This window comes from Pipistrellus kuhlii, unplaced genomic scaffold (assembly GCF_014108245.1).
Source record: "Pipistrellus kuhlii isolate mPipKuh1 unplaced genomic scaffold, mPipKuh1.p scaffold_m20_p_7, whole genome shotgun sequence".
NCBI lineage: Eukaryota > Metazoa > Chordata > Mammalia > Chiroptera > Vespertilionidae > Pipistrellus > Pipistrellus kuhlii.
Window position 1 is genome coordinate 30,392,804 of NW_023425573.1, and position 19,248 is coordinate 30,412,051.

General features: G+C 54.0%; 1 protein-coding gene across 33 annotated transcripts in view; it reads right to left on the bottom strand.

Annotated features, from left to right (window-relative positions):
* KIF1A (kinesin family member 1A) overlaps positions 1 to 2,801 on the bottom strand; it is a 72,836-nt gene extending 70,035 nt beyond the window's left edge. For 32 of the 33 annotated variants that reach the window (XM_036422421.2, XM_036422419.2, XM_036422417.2 and 29 more), the window contains exon 1: positions 2,623 to 2,749. The gene's annotated coding sequence lies outside the window, so the exon portion shown is untranslated. Of the gene's footprint in view, positions 1 to 2,622 lie in introns of all 33 variants that reach the window. The other variant, XM_036422388.2, reaches the window with a different exon arrangement.
* Between the last annotated feature and the right edge of the window lie 16,447 nt (positions 2,802 to 19,248).

Here is a 19,248-nt window from a genome sequence, read left to right on the forward strand (position 1 = left end):
TCAGCAATCAAACAGCAAGCCTGCTTGCTAGTTTAGGTGGGGCAGTGGAGCAGAGGCCTCACCGAGCCCTCTGCCCCAGCCCTGGGCATGCCTGGGGGGGGGGGGGGGGAGCAGAACCAGGTGGGCAGAGGCAGTCAGCTAAGGGAACAAACAGAACTGAGGACGTCACTGGCCCACCAGCCTGGCTGTGCCCTTGGACACCCTGACAGGTTTGGAGCAGGGTACGGTCCGAGATGCTCCTGGGCATGAGGCACCGTGGAGATGACACACTGGGCTCCCAGTAGCCGCCGGGGTGCTGAGCCCTGTCCTAAGTGGGCTGGGCGGGAGGATAACCACGTGCTCATCCTGGGGGCATTAGCTGCTAAGTGACCCGGACCAGCCACTGTCCACTGCAGGCCCTCCTGTGTATGTGCCCTGGTCAGTCACCCCTAAAGGCCAGGGCATGCTTCCAGTGCTAGAAGCCTCTCTACAGCACCCATGTCCCCATCCTGTGGTACCAGGACCCCTTCAAAGCATCCCCTGCCCTGCCACACCCAGCTTGCCTTCCTGGGCTGGCCCAAGCAAACTGAGTGGCCTAGGAAGGCTCTCCCCTGCCCCCAAGGCTCCCACCTCCACCTCCACCCATGTCCCTCCCACAACTCCACCTGGCCCTCCACAGAGCCCCGGGAAGATTTCCCTGCTCTGCCTCCAGAGGACACGGTCAGCCCTGGGTCAGCAGTGGTGACACCAGGGAGGACAGGAAGGGGCGAGGCTGGTGTCCGGAACCCCTCACCCGTGGGTCTGAGTATGAACCCCAGTTTCACCAGCTCCGGGTTTTGAGCAGAACCTCAGTGTCCACCTAGCTGTGGCTGGTGAAGCAGGAGGCCCCAAGGGACAGTCTGTGGGGCATTGGGGGTGGGGGTGGGAGGAGGGGGGTGGGGAGATAGGAGGGAACATATAGCAGGCAGCAGGCAAGCCTGTCCCTACAGGGGCCCTCACTGACAACCTTGGGGTTAGTGGACCCTGACTCCACACCTGATCCCAGCCTCACTGCCCTGTGGACCACACCCCACCGAGGACATTCTGCCCGCCTTCAGATGCTCACCCTGCACTGCAAACATTGCACCCCACTGCAGGTGCCTCCCCTGCTCCAGACCAGACTACCCTCCTCCCACAGCCACACCTGCAAAATGGCCGCCGCAGGTACAGCCCCAGCCCCCACACTGGACCCCACAGCTTCCCTTCAAGCTGGAAGCTACATTCTCAGACGGAGAGGCGGAGAGGAGGATGGGCCAGGTGGGCCTGGCAGCGCCCCTTCGCCAGCTGAGCGGGACCGAGAGAGCAGAGCAGATGTGCCTTGTGCAGGAACGGGTGCCTGCGTCCCCAGGGTTAGGATGGGGCCACTGCAGCTCCGCCTCTCCGAAGCCGCAAGCTCCCACCCGCCAGCCCGAACAGGCCTTTGATCCCACAAAGCCAGAGCCCCGTGGGGGCGTACAGCCGCTTGGGGAGGGGTCCGCTGGTCTCTAGGGAAATGTCCCTGTTCCAGGGAACGGGGGCGCGCATCGGGTCCGCGCGGGGGTGACGTCGCGCCCGCGCCCGCAGGCCCCATGACTTGGCATTCCCTCTCTCCCCTCCCCCTCCCGGCCCTGCGCCCGCGGCCTCCGCCCCCCGAGCGCCCCGCCCACTGCGGACCCCCACCCCCGGGTGCCGTCCCCGCCCCTACCGGAGCCGGAGGGCTGTGCCTCGGTTTGGGGGAGAGTTAGCGGGATGGGCAGCTTAAAGGGGGAGTTCGAGGGTCTGCCCCACCGCGTTCCTCCCTGACATCCGAGCCCCGGCCCCTGGGGAGCGTCGCAGCCGAGATGTCGCGGCCCCACAACCCCCTCCCCGCCCGCGGCCGGGCCACACCTGTTACGGGGCGCTGGCTGCGCAGACGCAGGCCTCGTCTGCCGGCGGCCTCTCCCCATCCATCGGTCTTTCTGGGGTCTCTTGGGAAGGGGGACACGGTTGGGTAGGATGATGGGCAGCTCCAGAGGTGTGTACCAGGCCTATGGCCGGGCCTCCCTGCAGCAGCCCCCGCCCGCCGCCTGTGTGGCTCTTGGCTCCCGTCTCTGCCCTCCCCTGCCCTGGGAACCAGGGCAGCTACCCCCGCCCTGGATGCCCTCCCCCAGAGGCGGGCCGCTGCAGCCGCACCCCTCCCCGGTGCCTCCATCCCAGTCTTCTCTCCTCTTCATCCCTCCCCGCCCCCGCTGGTCCAGGCTCAGCCCGCGCCACATCCCCGCTCTCTGGCTCCTCTCCAGAGGGGGTTCGAGCCGGGGAGGGAGAAAGGGAGGGAGGGTGTGCCGGCGGCGCTCGCCCTTCCCCAGGCGACCCTCGCCCATCCCAGCCGAGAGTCCTGCCGCAGCGCGGGGGCCGCTCTAGAGGGCCCAGCGAGGCTTCGAATGAAGGATGGACAGCCCTGCATTTGCCCCATTGTTCTCCGCGGGGACGGGGGAGGGATGGGGGGAGGGAAGGGGACGCACGGCGCCAGCGGTATGGCCGCGAACAGGACTCGGGCACCGGGGGCAATCGGTGCTGGTGCGGGACGCGGGGTGCAGGTGCGGGATGCCTGGCGCGGCCCCGGAGCCCGGCGGGCGGCGGTCTTACCTCTCTGGCTTCACCAGAGGCGGCCCGGCATGGGCACGGGCAGGGGCGCGGGTCCCCGAGCGCTGAGCTGCTGCTGCTGCTGCTCTCGGGCGGCCCCGGGCGCTGTGACGGCTGCACCGCGTGACGGGCTGCGCGCCCCCCGCCCGCCCCGCCCCGCGCCTCCCGCGCGCTGGTTGGCTGCGCGGCGCCGAGCCCGGCCGCCAGCTGGCTTGTCGCGCGGGGAGAGGACGGGCGTCGCGGCCGCTTCGGGGATGGGGTTAGATGGAGCCCGAGGGGCTGGGTCCCGGCTGTGACATCACCGCCGACACCACCGAAGCGCGCTGGGTGGGGAGGTGGGGGACCGATACCAGCTTCGACGAGGTGCCCCCTCTCCTGGCGCAGCCCCCGCGCGCCCTCGCAGGAACTGGACGGGGCGGCGTCCATCCCTGAGGCCCCCGACCCACCCCAATTTGCCCGAGGAATCCGCACCCGGCCCTCCTGACAATGACCTTTATCTCATGAAAACATGAAATCTACCTGCCCCCGCCCTCGTAGCCAGCAGCACAAACAGCGGCTTTGCTGCGGAGGGACAAAGCTGGGGTGGGCTTCTTACCCCAGAGAGAAGCAGTGGGGGGCGGGATGGAGACCCTGACTCGGGTGTAACAGGTGAGTTCGGCCAGAGCGCTGTACGGAGGAGACCAGAGCATCGCCGACAGCCCTCCCGGCAGGATGATGCAACCCACCCGCCAGCGCTTACAGCCGCCACCGTCTCTGCCCCGCAGGCCTGGGGGAGACCCCCGCCCGCCGCCTGCCCCGCTTCTCCTGATCGCCAGCCCCTAGCTGTCCTCACACCCTGTCTCTCCAGCCTAATTGCCCGGAGCCACCAAGCTGCTCTGGGCCCACACACAAACCCCAGACTCCATCCATCCCCAGCCGCTCTCCGGGCCACCAGGGACTGACTGGCATCCCCGTGTGCGCCACTAACCTCTGCCAGGCACTGGGCAACTTTGACAAAGCCTCCGGCCAGCTCACCCACCGGAACTGCAGTTGGGTGCGGTGACGTCATGCCACTTGGAAACCCGGCCAATCTCTTTCCAGCCCAGCATCCTCAGCATCCTCAGCATCCCTGGCTAAGCCGCCCTGGGCCCGCAGGTGCCCTGTGCTGCCTTGAGGGCTTTGCTCTGTTAACCATCTAATCCTCACAGCCCAGCAAGGGAAGTGCTTCACCGCAGTTTTGCACGGTCTGTGTGGCACGTGCCTTCAAAGGAACAAGGGCACAGACATACCCACGTCTGCAAAGGAGACCATCCTCTCCTCCTCCCCTCCAAAGACCCCAGACAGCTCCTCCTTTTTTCTGTTTCCTGGAACCACCTGAAAGAGAAATTATTTTTTCTCCAAACTTTTGATAGAAAAAAACTATCTGGGCCCCTGGGGGTGGGACGGTGGGGGGACGTCTTTATTATTTCCATTTCTATCCTACTTATTGAACCTGTCAAGTCCTCTATTTGAGCCAAAATTGTCATGTTTCTAAGAATTAATCTATTTCATTGAGGTTTTTTAATTACTAGATATGTATTCTTATTGTTTCTGTACTAGCATATTGTTTGCTTATTTTGCATTCTGTATTTTATTTATTTGCATTTTTCTTTTTTAATATTTTAAAACATTCTCAAAGGGCCAAATTTTAGTTTTGTTAATATTCTCACCTTTTCCTTTATCTCATTTAGTTATGTAGTTATCTATTATTTTCTACTGTCTAATTTCTTTGAATGTGGTCCATTGCTTGCATGTGAGCTAAATGCTTAGCTCATTCATTTTTAAATCTTCTGGTTTTCTGATCTATTTAAAGCTACAAAATTCTTTCTACCTCACTACCTTAATTGACTCTCACAAATTTGTACATACAATGTTTTCATTATTATTTAGATCTAAATATTTCTTAATGTGCCTGATAATCTCCTTTTAAACCTATGTGTTATTTAACAATGTTATTTACTTTACCATAGAATTTCTTTTGTTATTATAATCTTTTGTTATCGATTTTTAATTTAATTGCATTATTGTTCGAGAGCAAAGCCTGTGTTCAGTCAGGATCCTAGCAGAAAGCAGATGGCATGTTCAAATTGGGTAATTTGAAAAGTGTTTGATAAGGGTGACCATTTACAAAGGGCTGGGTAGAAGGTAGGGAAACCACAGGCTGTGGGGGCTGGGAGGAAAAAGAGGGCATGGCCCTGGTAGGAGCAGAGAGGCCTCAGTTGAGGATACAGCCAGCCTGGAAGAATGTGGGCAACAAATCCCTGGACCTCACTATCCCTCCTCCCAGGGTTGGGTAGTGCTCCCTTAGGCTGAAACCAGCTGGAGGACAGGGGCACCCACTGACCAGGTCCATTTAGGGCATTCTCTTAGAGCCGTGGTTGGCAAACTCGGCTCTCAAGCCACATGCAGCTCTTTGGCCCCTTGAGTGTGGCTCTTGTACAAAATACCATGGTCTGGGCGAGCCTATTTTGAAGAAGTGACATTAGAAGAAGTTTAAGTTTAAAACTTTTGGCTCTCAGAAGAAGTCCCAATCGTTGTACTGTTGATATTTGGCTCTGTTGATGAATGTGTTTGCCGACCACTGTCTTAGAGCATGGGGCAAAGAGGTCTTAGAGGCACAATACAAGCTTAGCAGCTCTGTCTGCATGGAATTTCACCTCAGGAATTTATTGAGCCTTCTCTAGGGCCTAATTCATGGTCGGTTTCTGTAAATATTTTGCATCTCTGTTTGATAGATATAGAGTCCTATACATATTTAACCCTTTGCACGCCGTAAACATCTATAGACGCTTTAAAATTATTTTCTGTGAGAATTTTCAACTGAGAATATTCAAGAACACCTGAATTGTGAGTAATATATTTATTTTTATAGTATTCATTGCAAATTGATTTTTAAAATTAAATCCAAAATATCGTGGCGTGTGGGAATGGTTTCCATTTTGGACATGTGGCAGTTTGAACTGGGTAATAGTTCAGGATTTATAGATTCTGCTCAGTTTTGTCTGCTTGAGTTATTAAATAGTTATTTTTAAAATTAAAATCTCCAGTTAAAAGTGTAGAAATAGCCCTAGCCAGTGGACAGAGCGCAGGCCTGTGGACTGAAGGGTGTCGGGTTTGATTCTGGCCAAGGGCACATGCCTGGGTTGAAGGCTCCATCCCCAGTAGGGGGCGTGCAGGAGGCAGCCAATCAATGATTCTCAGCATTGATATTTCTTTTTTTCTTTTTTTTTTTTTTAAATATATTTTATTGATTTTGTACAGAGAGGAATGGAGAGAGATAGAGAGTTAGAAACATCGATGAGAGAGAGTCATCAATCAGCTGCCTCTTGCACACCCCCTACTGGGGATATGCCCGCAACCAAGGTACATGCCCTTGACCAGAATCGAACCCGGGACCCTTCAGTCCCCAAGCCGACGCTCTATCCATTGAGCCAAACTGGTCTCGGCTCAGCATTGATATTTCTATCTCTCCCTCTTCCTTTCCCTCTGAAATTATATATATATATATATATATATATATATATATATATATATATATATATAGTATTGAAATATCTCCTTCTCCCTGCAATTCTGGCAGATGAGATGTGCTGCTCACTGATGCATATTCTTACATCAGAGTGACTCTAAGGATTGTGACCCCTTTCATTAACATTTTTGTTGTTTGGTTTTTTTCTGTTTTTACTTTTTTGTCTCAAATTTGAATGTCATATATTAAGGTGTCGACCCAGTTTCCTCTAGTTCATTACTTGTCTGTTAGGTTTTTGCCAACTTTTTTGTTCTAAACTTTGTTCTTTTAGGCAATCTATTGTTGAAATTTTTATATCTAAGCTATTTATACCTTTTAACTTGGGTTTAATTTAGTTACATTTTTAGTAATTACTGTTATATCAAGAATGAGTTTTACCATCTTATTAAAAATTTACATTCACTGTATAACTTTTCTAGTTCTTTCTCACTGAGTATGGTGAGTTTTCTTCTACTGACTTACCTTTATTATTTCTATTGTGTGGCCACTGCCCTTGATTTAGACCCTTTTTCTTTGTTAGCCCTGTGTACCCCTCTAGTTATGTCTTCCCTTAATAACCAAGCAATTTAACTGTTGATATTGTCCATAACTGTAGCTCTGAGTTAATGTGGCTACATTTTTCTTTGCTTTGCTTTTGTTTAAGACAATGGATTCACATCCCAAGGTGCCTGGTAGTCCTGATGTTCCATACCTCTTGGAGCTTCTCCTGCATTTGCGCTACTTATGAAATATAGAGTATTATTTATGGGAGTCTGGGGGTGAGAAACATTCTAAAGCCTGGTGCTCCTGAGGATACTTTAATTATACTTTCAGTCTGGCTGGATGTAAAATTCTAGGTGCAAAGTTTGTTTCCTTCAATACTTTAAAAAATAGCACTTTGTGGTTTCCTTGTTTTCTGTTGAGAAGTCCAGCATCCATCGGGTTCTTGTGCCCAGGATGGTTCTAGAACTTTCTAATGGTGTGGCTTTCTCTGTATCTCTCCATTTGAAGTCTGTGAGCCCTTTAAGTCTGAGTTTGTTTGTTTTTCTTCAATTCTGGAAAACGTATCACCTCTATTGTTTTTAAATGTTTTCTCTTCCCTGTTGCAATATCTTCCTTCTTTTGGGACTCCTAGCTTCTGCACACTGGCCCTTCTGTCCTCTCTGGCTCTCGTTCGCTCTTCTCTTTATTCTTTCTAACCCTATCCCATCGCCTTCTGGAGATGACAGGAGTCAGTGCTCACACCCCCCCTCCCACCCCCCCCACACACACCCACATACATGTCCCCCCCCAAAAATGACTGGACTGACAGTCTTCACACTGTAGCCCTGCAACAGTACCCCCTATGGTCTTCCAACCCACTGTCAACAACAAAAATTCAACAGTAAAGTTAAAGATCTGACCTTATTCAACAACTCATGCATCAGGCAGTGTCCCATTTGGCAAGTAGAGATACCTCCTCCAAGCTGCAGAAAGGAGAGGTTTTTATAGACAGAAAGGGGCAGGGAATTTTCTCTCAAAGAGTGGATAGTCTCAGGTTTCTGCCACCTTCCTTTGGGGGACAGGGGGGTCTTTGGGGATGACCTCCCTGGCTGACTTAAGTTACTGGCAGAGGCTGCAACTGCAGATGGATTAGGTGTTCAGTTTGTTTGGTGGCATGGATGCACACAAGTGACTCCATCTGGGGCCTGTTGCCTCTGCCACTAGGTTCTGATTCCGTCGTCTAAGATTCGTCACCATCTCCTTTCAGCTGTGTGTTCCACCCTGCACTTCCCAACTCCTCTGGTTTGAAAATGTCCACTCGGGTCACATTTGAAATGTACCTGTGAGCTTGTTAACAGGCAAGTCAAGAGCTCACTCCTCTTTGGACCCCCAACTGGCTTCTGGAAAGAAAACTAGTAAATTTGATGGGTTCAGAACTGAGTCAAGGAGTTTCCTTACTTCAGGCTGGGGCTGCTGCCCTTCTTTTTACCCGAAAACAGGTCTTCAGAAAATGATCAAACCCATGTTTCAGGAATGTCCACCCCACCACCAACCACTCTTTCACCTCCTTCCAGTGTGGAGAGGAGGCCACACTGGACGAGGTTTGGAGATGTGTATGGGGGGGGGGGGGGCGCAGTAAAGAAGAAGCCACCCACAGCTTGCATTTTAAATACATTAAAATGATTCTACATCATGACTAAGTTCTTCTCAGAGATGCAAGGGCGGTTCAGTATTGGAGACTGTATGTAGTCTACCATTCTAGTATGTCACTAGATAAACAGAAATAGGATGATTTCAACAGATGCTGCAGAGGCTGATGGCTCTTGCAGGGTCTTGACGGATGCGTCCAGTAAGGGGCAGCCAGGGCCAGAGCCCAGCTTCAGTCTCAGCGGTGTGACTCAGGTACGTTCATTATTGCTATGCCTGTTACCTCTTCCGTAGACAGGATAAGGACACTGCCCACCCCGTACAGCTGTGCTGAGGTTCACAGATGAAGTGCTGAGACCAGAGTTGGGCACACAGCAAACCTACTCAATGGTAGCTGTAATGGGGACACAATAAAGGGTCCCATTATGATTAAGGGCATGCATGCCACCTCCGTTTTACTTAGTAGAATCAGCATTTGCCATTACAAATAAGAAAAATTAGAAAGTAAAAATATTGGCAAGAAAGAAGCAAAATTATCATTATTTATAGATGAAGTGATGGTCAACCCAGAAAATTTACGGGATCACTGGAAAGCTATGGCAAACGGTGTTAGGGCAGGTAAGAAAAACTATCACCAAGAAAGCAACAGTTTCCATAAAAGCAAACAATAGCCAGTTAGGGCCTGTAATGGAGGAGTCCAATCTCAATGGCAGGAGAAAGGTAAAATGACCAGAGTCACAAAAAATATGCAGGGTTGTGGAGGTGGGTGGGAGACCTGCGGGTGGCCTTGAGGTGTGAAAGAGGCTGCTCAGCCTCAGTCCCGGCCAGCAGTCTGCAGCCTCACCCCCACCAGGAATCACCAGGCCCCAGGAATCACCAGGCCCCGGCTCCTCTCCTGGTGCCCACAGCCAAGGCTGGCTTCTCCCTGTCCAGACCACCTGCTGAATACTGGGCCAGCCCCACCAGAGACCAGGCCCCTAGAGGCCACGCCCTGTTGCCATAGCAACTCATAGTAGTCAAGTTCCAGCCCCTTGTTGCCTGGCAACGTCGCTGCCATAGCAACCGTGGGGCGTGTCCAGCCTGGTCTCTGACTAGGAGAGCTGCCTTCCCAGTCCAGAGTCCTGAGCTTGAAGTGGGGCCAAGCTTGAGCAGCATGGTGTGGGGTTCCATATCTATATCCAATGTTAGAAGGTACTTAGGGATCCAAAGCTGCATTTTACATATGGGGAAATTGAGACCAATGGTGTGGACGGGTTTCCTGCCTAACATGGGATTGGTAAAATGAGGTGGAGACCAGACACCAGACACCGGTCTGAATGCAGGAGCCCCTGTCACTGGCCCAGCATGTGAGTAGGTTTCAGATCCAGGAGGGGGCTGGAGACTCAAGATGGAGGGCTGGGACTCTCCACCCGCTAACTGGAGGGCAGCCTGAGCCTGGGCAGACCTGGCCAGAGCTGAGCTGACTGGAGGCTTCAGCTGGGCAGGCCACATTGGAACACCAGCACCTGCTCCGGGTTCGCAGCAGTCCCGGGGCCTCCCCAGCATCTGCAGCGTGATGCAGAATGTGCAAAATGCTTACATTTGAACTGCTGAGCTCGGTTCACTCACACCTTCTTGCATAGGGAGGCACAATGATCACACAGTTTTACGAATGAAGAAACCAGAGCTGAGAGAGTTGGAAAGTCCCCTGACGTTCAGAGGGTGCCTGAGGCCAGTCTAAGCCAGACCCCTGGCTGAGCACTCCATGACTCCAGTGGCTTCTCAGGGCCCAGGGCTGCAGGCACGGGACCTGACAGAGGGCCCGGGAAGGGGCAGGCAGACCTTGGGGACAGTGGGAAGCAGGTTCCAGGTGGCTGACCCACCCAGGCTTCCATCAACGGGGCTCATCCCCTGCACAGTGGGCCAGGCTGGGGACCCTGCCCCTTCACAACTCCTCACCTCACCTCACTGAGAGTAACACAGGCAGCAGCACCTGTGTCACACAGTTTCATGGAGTGACAGAGCCTGCAGGACTGAGGCATTGCTGAGTCCCAGACTCGGAACCCAATGCAATGGGTGGGACAGAACAGAGCTGGGAGACCCCCACCCAGCAAGGCGTGGAGATTGGCAAGGCCCAGAATGAGTGGACTGACTCTGGGCTTCCAGTGTGGGGGCCCATAGGGACTGGCCCTGCGTTAGGCTCAGGCGATGGTGTGCTAGGTGGATGGCTGCTGACTCAGTGTCTGGCCAGCAGCATCTGGCAGCCGGGTGGCTGGGCTGGGGCCAGAGCCCATTGTGGGGACCCGTGTCCACAGAGCAGCTGTTTCCAGCAGCCCCTTAGTGACCCAGACCAGAAGGAAATGCTGACTCTTTAAAAGTCAGTGATGTCCCTGACACAGGCCCCTCTGCTTCTCCCCTCCTGGCCCCTCTGTGGTTTCCCCTCCTCTGGGCATCCTCAAAGACCCTACAAGCTCTGAGCTGTGTGGGGTGGTAGGGGATGGGAAGAGCAGTCCCTCTCTGTGGACCACTGTGTTGTTGGTTAGGTGTAGCTTATAAATCAGGACACCCAGCACCTACCCTGAGCTGGGTCCAGTGGAGGGAGCAGGCTGGGGGCTCCTTGGACATGGCTCTATTGTGAGCCTGCACGTAAAGCAGGCGAGGGGCAGGGTCTAGAGAAGGCGCCCTGGGGTGGGACACCTGGGGGCAGCCAACACACTGCTAAGTGGCTCAAGGTGATGGACTGAGTGGACACAGTCGTGCCCGGGGCAAGTTTTCAGGCTCACTGAGGACTGACGCTTCCACAAGAACTTACAGCCAAGCAGGGGAGGTGGCACATGGAGTGAGGGCCCATAGGAGTGTGCAGGGCAGGACCCCCTTTATCCTGACTCCCCAACTCCCACAGCCAGCCTTGCTCCTCTTCGCCCTAGGCTCCCTGCTGTGCTCTCCAGGACAGACACCCAGTGCCACTAACATCTGGGCTCACCCTCCTTCTAGGCGTCTCGAGCCCCACCTACCGTGAGAAAACTGCCGGCCAGCCAGCGAAGTCCCCACGCTGTCCCTCTAGCAGTGTTTCCCAAACTTCTCTCATGATGAGCATCACCTGGTGGAGTTGTTAAATACAGATTCCTGAGTCCCAACTAAGAAGTGCTAAACTAAAATTTTTGGGAACATATAGGTAAAATTGTATACTCTAAGCTTAGAGCACTAGTTAAATATACAATTTACCTATATGTTCCCAAAAATTGTATACTCTAAGCTTAGAGCACTAGTTAAATATACAATTTTACCTATATGTTCCCAAAAATTCTAGTTTAGCACTTCTTAGTTGGGATTCAGGAATCTGTATTTTAACAACTCCACCCGGTGATTCTCATCATGAGAGAAGTTTGGGAAACACTAGCAGCTCCCTGCCCAGACCCTCACTGAGGACATGTGGGCCCTTCTCAAAAGCCCATGAGCGTCGACATAATTCTAACCTGGCCTGCAGCCCCCAGAATCTCCATACCTTATCCAAGGAAGAAACTGGACATGTCATCTTCTCAGAGCCCAGGTAATAACAAGGGAAGTGAGCCGGAAAGCATAGTCCAGGGGAAATGTAACACCGTGGAAATTAAACAACTTACTGAGTTAAATGAGGGAACAAGACCAAAACTGCACTCTACGAGTGAGAATGAGCATAATCTACAAAAACCAGTGGGATGTGGCCATTGTGCCAAGAGAGAAAAGATCAAGTTTTAAATGCATTGACAGAAGAATCCGCAAAAGACTGAAAATGATTGGCATATACATCCAATCTCAGAATTCAGATAGTGAGTAACAGCAACAACAAAATTCAGCAGAAAGGAAAGGAAAGAAATTCAGGAAAAACCTGAAGTTAGGAAATAAATTTTAAAAAATTAGACATTTATTCTCCGGCCATTTTGGAGGCCACAGTCTAGCACAGTGGTTCTCAACCTTTCTAATGCCACGACCCTTTAATACAGTTCCTCATGTTGTGGTGGCCCCCAACCGTAAATCGTAATGTAAATATCTGTGTTTTCCAATGGTCTTAGGCTATACAGCAGTGGTTCTCCATCTGTGGGTCGCCTAAGACCATCGGAAAACACAGATATTTACATTATGGTTCATAACAGTAGCAAAATTACAGTTATAAGGTAGCAACAAAAATAATTTTATGGTTGGGGTCATTACAACATGAAGAACTGTATTAAAGGGTAGCGGCATTTGGAAGGTTGAGAACCACCAGACTCTAGCAATTTCACAGATCAAAATGCAGGTGTCAGAGTGTCAGGGCCCTTCCAGGGTATTCATTCCAAGGCGGAGGTCAGAAGATGACAGTACAAAAACAAAATTGGCAGCAAAGGTGGCTAAAATTAAACCTTTTCTTAGATCTTGGCAGGAAGAGGCTGACCTTGGAGAAAGGAGTTTGGGGATCAATGTCTTCCTCGTTTGTTTTCCCAGAGGGCGTGCGAGGAGCCAGGAGGCTAGTCTGAGCCCGGATGATGCTGCTGTTTGCTAAGGTTTCACCAGGAATGAGTGTGGGGCTCGGGGTCCTGCAGGCTGACCACCACGAGCATTGCTTCCTGGGGTGAATTCAGGCCCCTCATGATCTGGCCATGAAGATGGGTGAAATAATGGGGGGCATGTGGAGGGGCTCCCAGGGAAAGGCTGAGCAGAGGCAGGGGTTCACCCTGGAATATGGAGATCAAGGCTGGGTCTGAGCAGCCCTGATGGGGAAGAGTGAACTCCCCAGCCTTGTCAGTATGGGATGAGACCCCAGTGATCACTTGGTCTCGGCCAGACTCCAGAACTAGTCTAGGAATGACAGGAAAGGTTAGCGGGGTGCCCCTAGAGGGGTACATTTTCTGAATAAACCTAAACACCAGGTCCCTGCCTGGCCCAGGCTCCCTCTGGAGGATCAGGGCCCTGGCCAGCAGGAGTGGAGCTGCAGGCCTGCCCGCCTCCCAGAAATATCACACCTGGGGCTGAGGGCAGGGGGCTCCAGCTCACCACTGACACCCATCAGCGTGTGACACAGCAGCCAGTGTCCAGATGAAGATGGTCCAGCTGTCACTCCAGGCCCCCTTCCACTCCAGGCCAGCTGGCCAGCCTCTCCTTCCCCGTATTCTTCCCCATGGTAAACGGGGGTGCCTTGGGCAGGTCACGCCCTGCTCTGTGCCTCAGTTCCCTTGTCTGTAAAAGGGGGACTAAAAAGGCTGCTTTCCCGAGAGGATGTGAGTTCAGTTGTGTGAAGTGTCGAAGACAGGACTGGAGAGGGACATGCAGGAAGCCCCTTCCCCATCCCCTGCGCTTTTAGTTTCAGCCCTTCCCAGATGGATCTGGCAGAGGAGGGGGTCCCAGTCCCCTCAGGATCCCCTGGCTGGGCATTGAGGAGCTTCCCTCTGGGTCCCAATGTCTCCCCAGCCTTCTCTGCAGCTTCCTGGGCCATAGCTGGAGTCTGGGGAGCTCAGCAGCCCCGACAGTGATGGCTTCCCAGAGGTCAGGTACAGGAGACAGGTCAGCAGGAGACTGTAGACAGTGCCTGGGAAGGCACATGGGCATTTCTTTAATTATCGTCAGCTGAAGTCTGGGCGATAGGCAAGAGCCACGCCCTGGGAACATGCTTCCCTAATAAGGCTGGACATATTATCAACTTGGCCTTCATATCAGCCCAGGTGTTGACTGTAGCATGCTTAGATATGTAAATCTAGTCAAGCACCAGGAATGCTAGGACCTACTCAATAATGCAAAAAAGCTCCTTTGATTCTAAGTTTTGGTGTTACTTCCTGGTTTGGGGGGTATAAAATAAATGCGCTGCATGGGCTCAAGGTCCTGTCCCTCCATCAGAGTGGCAGCATCCCACCCAGCTCCCATCTTTATAATTCTATTTCTGCATCTTCTTTCTACTTTTCTTTCTTTTATTTTCTCAATCCCTGGCTGCCTCCACTTAGAATTGATTTATTCATCTCTCTTTCCATGCTGAACTCAGAAAAGGGAGATCCCCGCCATACCTGGCCCCCACCGCATATGGTCTCCACAGGAGACCCTAGATTCAGACACCCCTCCAGCCACACCAGGTCGGTTGTGGGGGGGGGGGGGCAGGGGCAGCACAGAGGGCAGACACTCCCAGGGCCCCCACCAGGGCAGGGCATAGACAAGGGGGCAAGGAGGGCTGGGAGAGGCCCCCCAGGCTTCCAGCCAACTGGGTGAAGGTCTGAGCTTCCAACTTGGCAGGGAAACTCGGGGGAGGTCTGCCCTGGGAGGGGAGTCTCCTGACCTAGGATGACCCTTCTTGGAGCACCTTCACCTTTCCCACCCTGGGGAAGGTCACCCTCCTGCCTGCTCCCTTCGTCCTTGTCCCCTCTGCCAGAGGCTCCTAGGGTGGGGGGAGAGTGAGAGAGATTCGGGGGGAGGGGTTGGCCAGGCAGCAGGGGGCTTGGACAGCGAAAAGGCCTGCAGACTCAGGGCCCTCCGTGCTGTGGGGGTTTGTATAAATGCAGTGTCTTGGGCCCAACCCAGCTGCCTGAGCCAGAGGTGTTTTCAACACGCTTCCTGGGGAGTGTGTCCACCCAAGCACGATCGCCCACGAAAAGAGACCTCCGCCCTGGCTGGGTGGCTTAGTTGTTTGGAGCACATTGATTCTTGGTCAAAGCACAAACCTAAGTTCCTCTCCCTCCCTCCCTCTCTCTCCTCCTCCCTTCCGTCCACTCTCTCTCTAGAAATCAATGGGAAAAAATATCCTCAGTGAGAATTAAAAAAAACACACACAAAAAATTCTGGCAAAATTAGACAAGTGAAAGTGAGGCCGGGCAGCTGATTAAAGAAACAAGGGTGACAGATGTCAGTGCAGGAAGGCTGGCAGAGAGGGCGCTGAAGGCTCCTCGTGCTTGCACCCTTACTCACACTGCAGACATTTTAAAATTGTGATTATCCCTACTGGAGTCACCTGCCACTGCCTCTGCATGTCTCAGACTGAGCCACAAGAGGGCACTGTCGTGTTGTTCACACCAGAGCCCAGCCAGCTCCAAGTTTATGGTGCTGGTCTGTGGGTACCCAGCCACATAGACCATCTCCAACCCTGAATCTGGGTGGGATCGTGCAGCTTGACACCCCGCCACATGGGGACAACCAGCCTGTCACCTTTGCCTTCCAGAAGTAACAGAAAGCTGCATTTAAGGGAAGAGGGGAAGCTCACTGTTGCTGGGCCCCAAGGCGCCAGCACCTAGTCCCCTCACCTTCTCTGTCAAGGGTGGGGTCCAAGCACAGGCTGTTGGAGACCGGTGACCTATGGCCCCAGGCCCACTCCCTGAGAGCCTCCCCATACTTGGGAACCTGCCCTCCTGCCCTGTCTGTGAGAAATGCAAGTTTTCGGGCCCAGCTCCGTCCCATGAGTCAGAATCTGGGGATTCTGATGCACTGCAGGCACTGGAGGCCACCCAGGAGGAGGCAGCTTTCCTGCCGACTCTCGGCTTTCCTGGCCGTGCTCTCTCCCTGCTGTCAATGGTGAAGTCTGTGGTTCCGGGGGCCTCCAACCAACTTTCCACGCCCCCAGCTATGCCCGGCTCCCAGGGCCAAGCCCACTCTGCACCCCCGGCCGCACCCAGTTACCCTTCCTCCATGTCAGGTCTTGGCTCAGAAGGCCTTCCCGCCTGCTTGCTCCCAACCGGGTGCTCTGGCGTTGCCTGTCCACCTTGGGCAGCTGCCTCTCCTGGGCCGCGTGCAGAGCAGTGAGCTGTGAGTCTTCTCACCACCTAACTCAATCATTTCTTCTCACAAGGTTGACCATAAATGATGGTGAGTAAAGAAAAGCCCTGGGATTGTCTGCACATCCCACTTTTTAAGAAAAGTAATGAAGCCGGAATAAAGCCTCTGCTGGGATGGGAGAGAAACAAGGCTGCGGCTGGTCACACGGGTAGAGCAACGTGGTCTAATCATGGAGGGGTGAGTGCCAACGGGAGACACTCGGCTTCCTGAGTTTTAGCTCAGGAAGTCAACCTTGCATAACTGTCGGGGTCCCCAAGCCTCCCCCCTCCTCCCCCCAGGCTTCTGGGACTCAGGTTGAGGCTGCTGGCCCCAGGCCAATCCCTCCCCATCTGGGACCCAGGAGCTGCCTGTGAGGGCCTCTGACGGCCTCCTCCAGCCTCGCTGTCACAACAGGCTGTCTTCGCTGAAGATATGAAACACAGCCTCCGTGGAGACACCGCAGCATCGGGCAGCTGGCAGAGGGGCCAGAAAGCAGTGTCACCAGCAGAGGTCACAGTCCGCCTAGAGCGCCCAGGGCAGGTGGCACACATCTGCGGTCCTAACACCACTCGGGTGTGGCAGCTGGCCGGCCACAGGCTAAAGCACTGCGTGCACTTTTCACGTCAGTTAGGGAAAACCAGAAGTTAAATTAAAGACAAGAACCAAACTCCTCCACAGCGCGGTGTGGCAGGCAGCAGCCTGTGGGTTCCGCCACTGCCTGCAGAGTGAAGACACCTCTGGGTGCTCCAGGAGCAGGGCCTGGGAGGCCTGTGGTGGGGAAGGCGAGGCAGGGTGGGCACTCCGTCCTGGTCTAGACTTTTTGCCCCTCCCAGACCTGCCTCCCCGGGCTGCTGGCCCAGGGCCCAGGCAAGGCAGGGTCGGCGGGCAGGCGGATCCTCACAGAGCTGAGCAGAGTCGCTGTTCCCCGGGTAGGTGCTGCCTCTGGACTTGGTGTTGAGGCTGGAACTACCCAGGTCACCTGGCCCTTATCTAGCAGGACTCAGGAGGCAAAGGTCTGGTACCTTCCCTGCTGTTCACCGTCCTCAGTGGCTCCACAGCTTCCAATCCGCTCCAGGCCTGAGGAAACACCTCTCTTGATTGCAACAGCTCCCCTCAGGTTGCATTAGCAAGGGACACCTGTTTTCGAACAAAACATACACACCTCCCTGGTTTCCCCAGGGCCCAGGCTTCCCCTGCCTCTCACATGGAGTCCTGCCCAAGGGGACAGGCAGTGCGACTAGTGTGGCATGTGGCAGAAGGATGTTGAACTTACTCCAGGAGGTCAGGAGGCTTTGGCTAGAAATAAGTGATAAGGATCTAGTCAGGAGTCTTAAGGTTTGCAAACTGGAAACACTAGGAGGCAACATCCAGAATGTTTCGAGGAGAGAGTGAAGTCTGAGAGTTTGACACTGAAAAGCACAAACTCCAGCAGAATGGGTCCTGCATTCTTAGCCCCGATTGGTCCACGATGGTAATTGTCACATGTCTGGGGGACTGGGCACTGGAACATCATCATTCAAAAGTCATGTGGTTAACAGAAGATGTGATGTATGTCCAGGCCTTGACCCAGGACCAGCAGATGTCCACCCAGGTACAGGTGCAGGATGGAAAGTGCAGAAGTGGGGGTTCCCAGAGTCAGAACAGGAATAAGACTCCTCAGGCCCAGCCCACTCGATTTCAATAACTTAACAGCTTGATCACAGTGATTCCATTTTAGTTCTCACTCAGGGGCAGGTGAGGAGCTCTGGGCAGATGGGAAGCTGGCCAAAGCAGAAGAGGGGTTGAGCAAAGACAGGGACAAGCATTCTAGGCTGAGGGAACAGCACATGCAAAGTCACAGGTGCTTCTGATAGACTGGACTGAAGAGGCAATGTGCCTGGGGGAGGGCAGGTGACAGAGATGTCATGACGAGATGAGCTGGTCCAGGGGGAGGTGATACAGCAACCCAGGTGGGAGGGAGCGTGGGACCAGAGGGAAGGGGCATGGTCCTGGGGGCTGAAGACAAGGAGGCCAGAGGTGAGCTGAGGGAGGTTGGCCCTTGGGAGGGTGGCGCCTTCTCCCAGAGTCTGCTTCTCTTCTGGCTGGAAGTGCATCAGCTGGAGCAGCCTGACCTGGCCCTGGCCCAGAAGGAACTCTGTCGGGAAGGGAAGGGGAGTGAAGGAGGGGAGAGGGAGGGGGAGCTCACACCAGGCCACCTGTGGAAGTGAAGGCCAGCATCACCCACGCCTGCCCTGGGCCAGCACAGACCACACCTTGGAGTTCGTCTGCCTATTTCCTCTACGTTTTTATTGACAGATCACCTCCTGCCCATCTGCAGGGCTGTACGGTTCCTAGGTACTCAGGCTATAACTGACCAGCCAGGCTAAAACGGGTGGGGCCCCTGTGCCCCCAGGATGTCACACAAACCCAGTCCCAGCAATGAGTGCTGAATGGAGAGGCTCTGCTGAGCTTAGGAGCAAGTCTCCTGCTGCCCCAGGCAGTGGTGCAGCCTGCTCAGCCACCTGCAGAAGCCCTGAGGTCTCCCGGTCACTGTGGCCCAGGGGCTCAGAGCCCTGAGCACACAACTGCAGGAAGCCTGCCAGTTGCTCAGAGATCACAGGCCCAGCACCTCCTTCACCAGGTCGCAGGCAACACCGGGACCTCCCTGGCTTCTGGGGACACCAGCGGCTCTGCTGGGTGCCCTCTGGGTGGGTCTGACTCCTTCTCCTACAGGGACCTCTCACTTACATGTATTTTACCTGCCTGTCGACTCAGCAAGGAGAGGAGGCTCACCCCCACCCCTGAGTGTGCCCTTGGCTACATGTGTAAATGCCAAACCTCAGGGCTTGGGCATGGAGAAGCAGAAGACATACTTATTTCCAAAAGGATCAGGAATGACCAGGTCCTCAGTATGCACATGTATGAGTATGTGTGTATACGTGTGTGTACACATGTGTCTGAGCAAAATCTGGCCCATGGTTTGTTTTGTAAATAAAAGTTTCTTGAACACGGCCACACCTCTGCACTCCAACAGCCTGGTTGAGTATTTGCAGCACAGACGCTAAATATTCCAGACCTGAAATATTTGCTCTACGGTCCTTTAACAAAAACTTTGGGTGCCCACGAATCCAGCACAAGCACTGGGCTGGGGAGCGCCCCAGCTGGCTGGGAGGAGCCGGAGAGAGGGTACCGGGGGCAGAGGACGTCCAGGCTCTGTTTTCCATTGACTGGTCTCTGCAGGTGCCTCCTCCCTGCCAGGGGTTCAACACCCC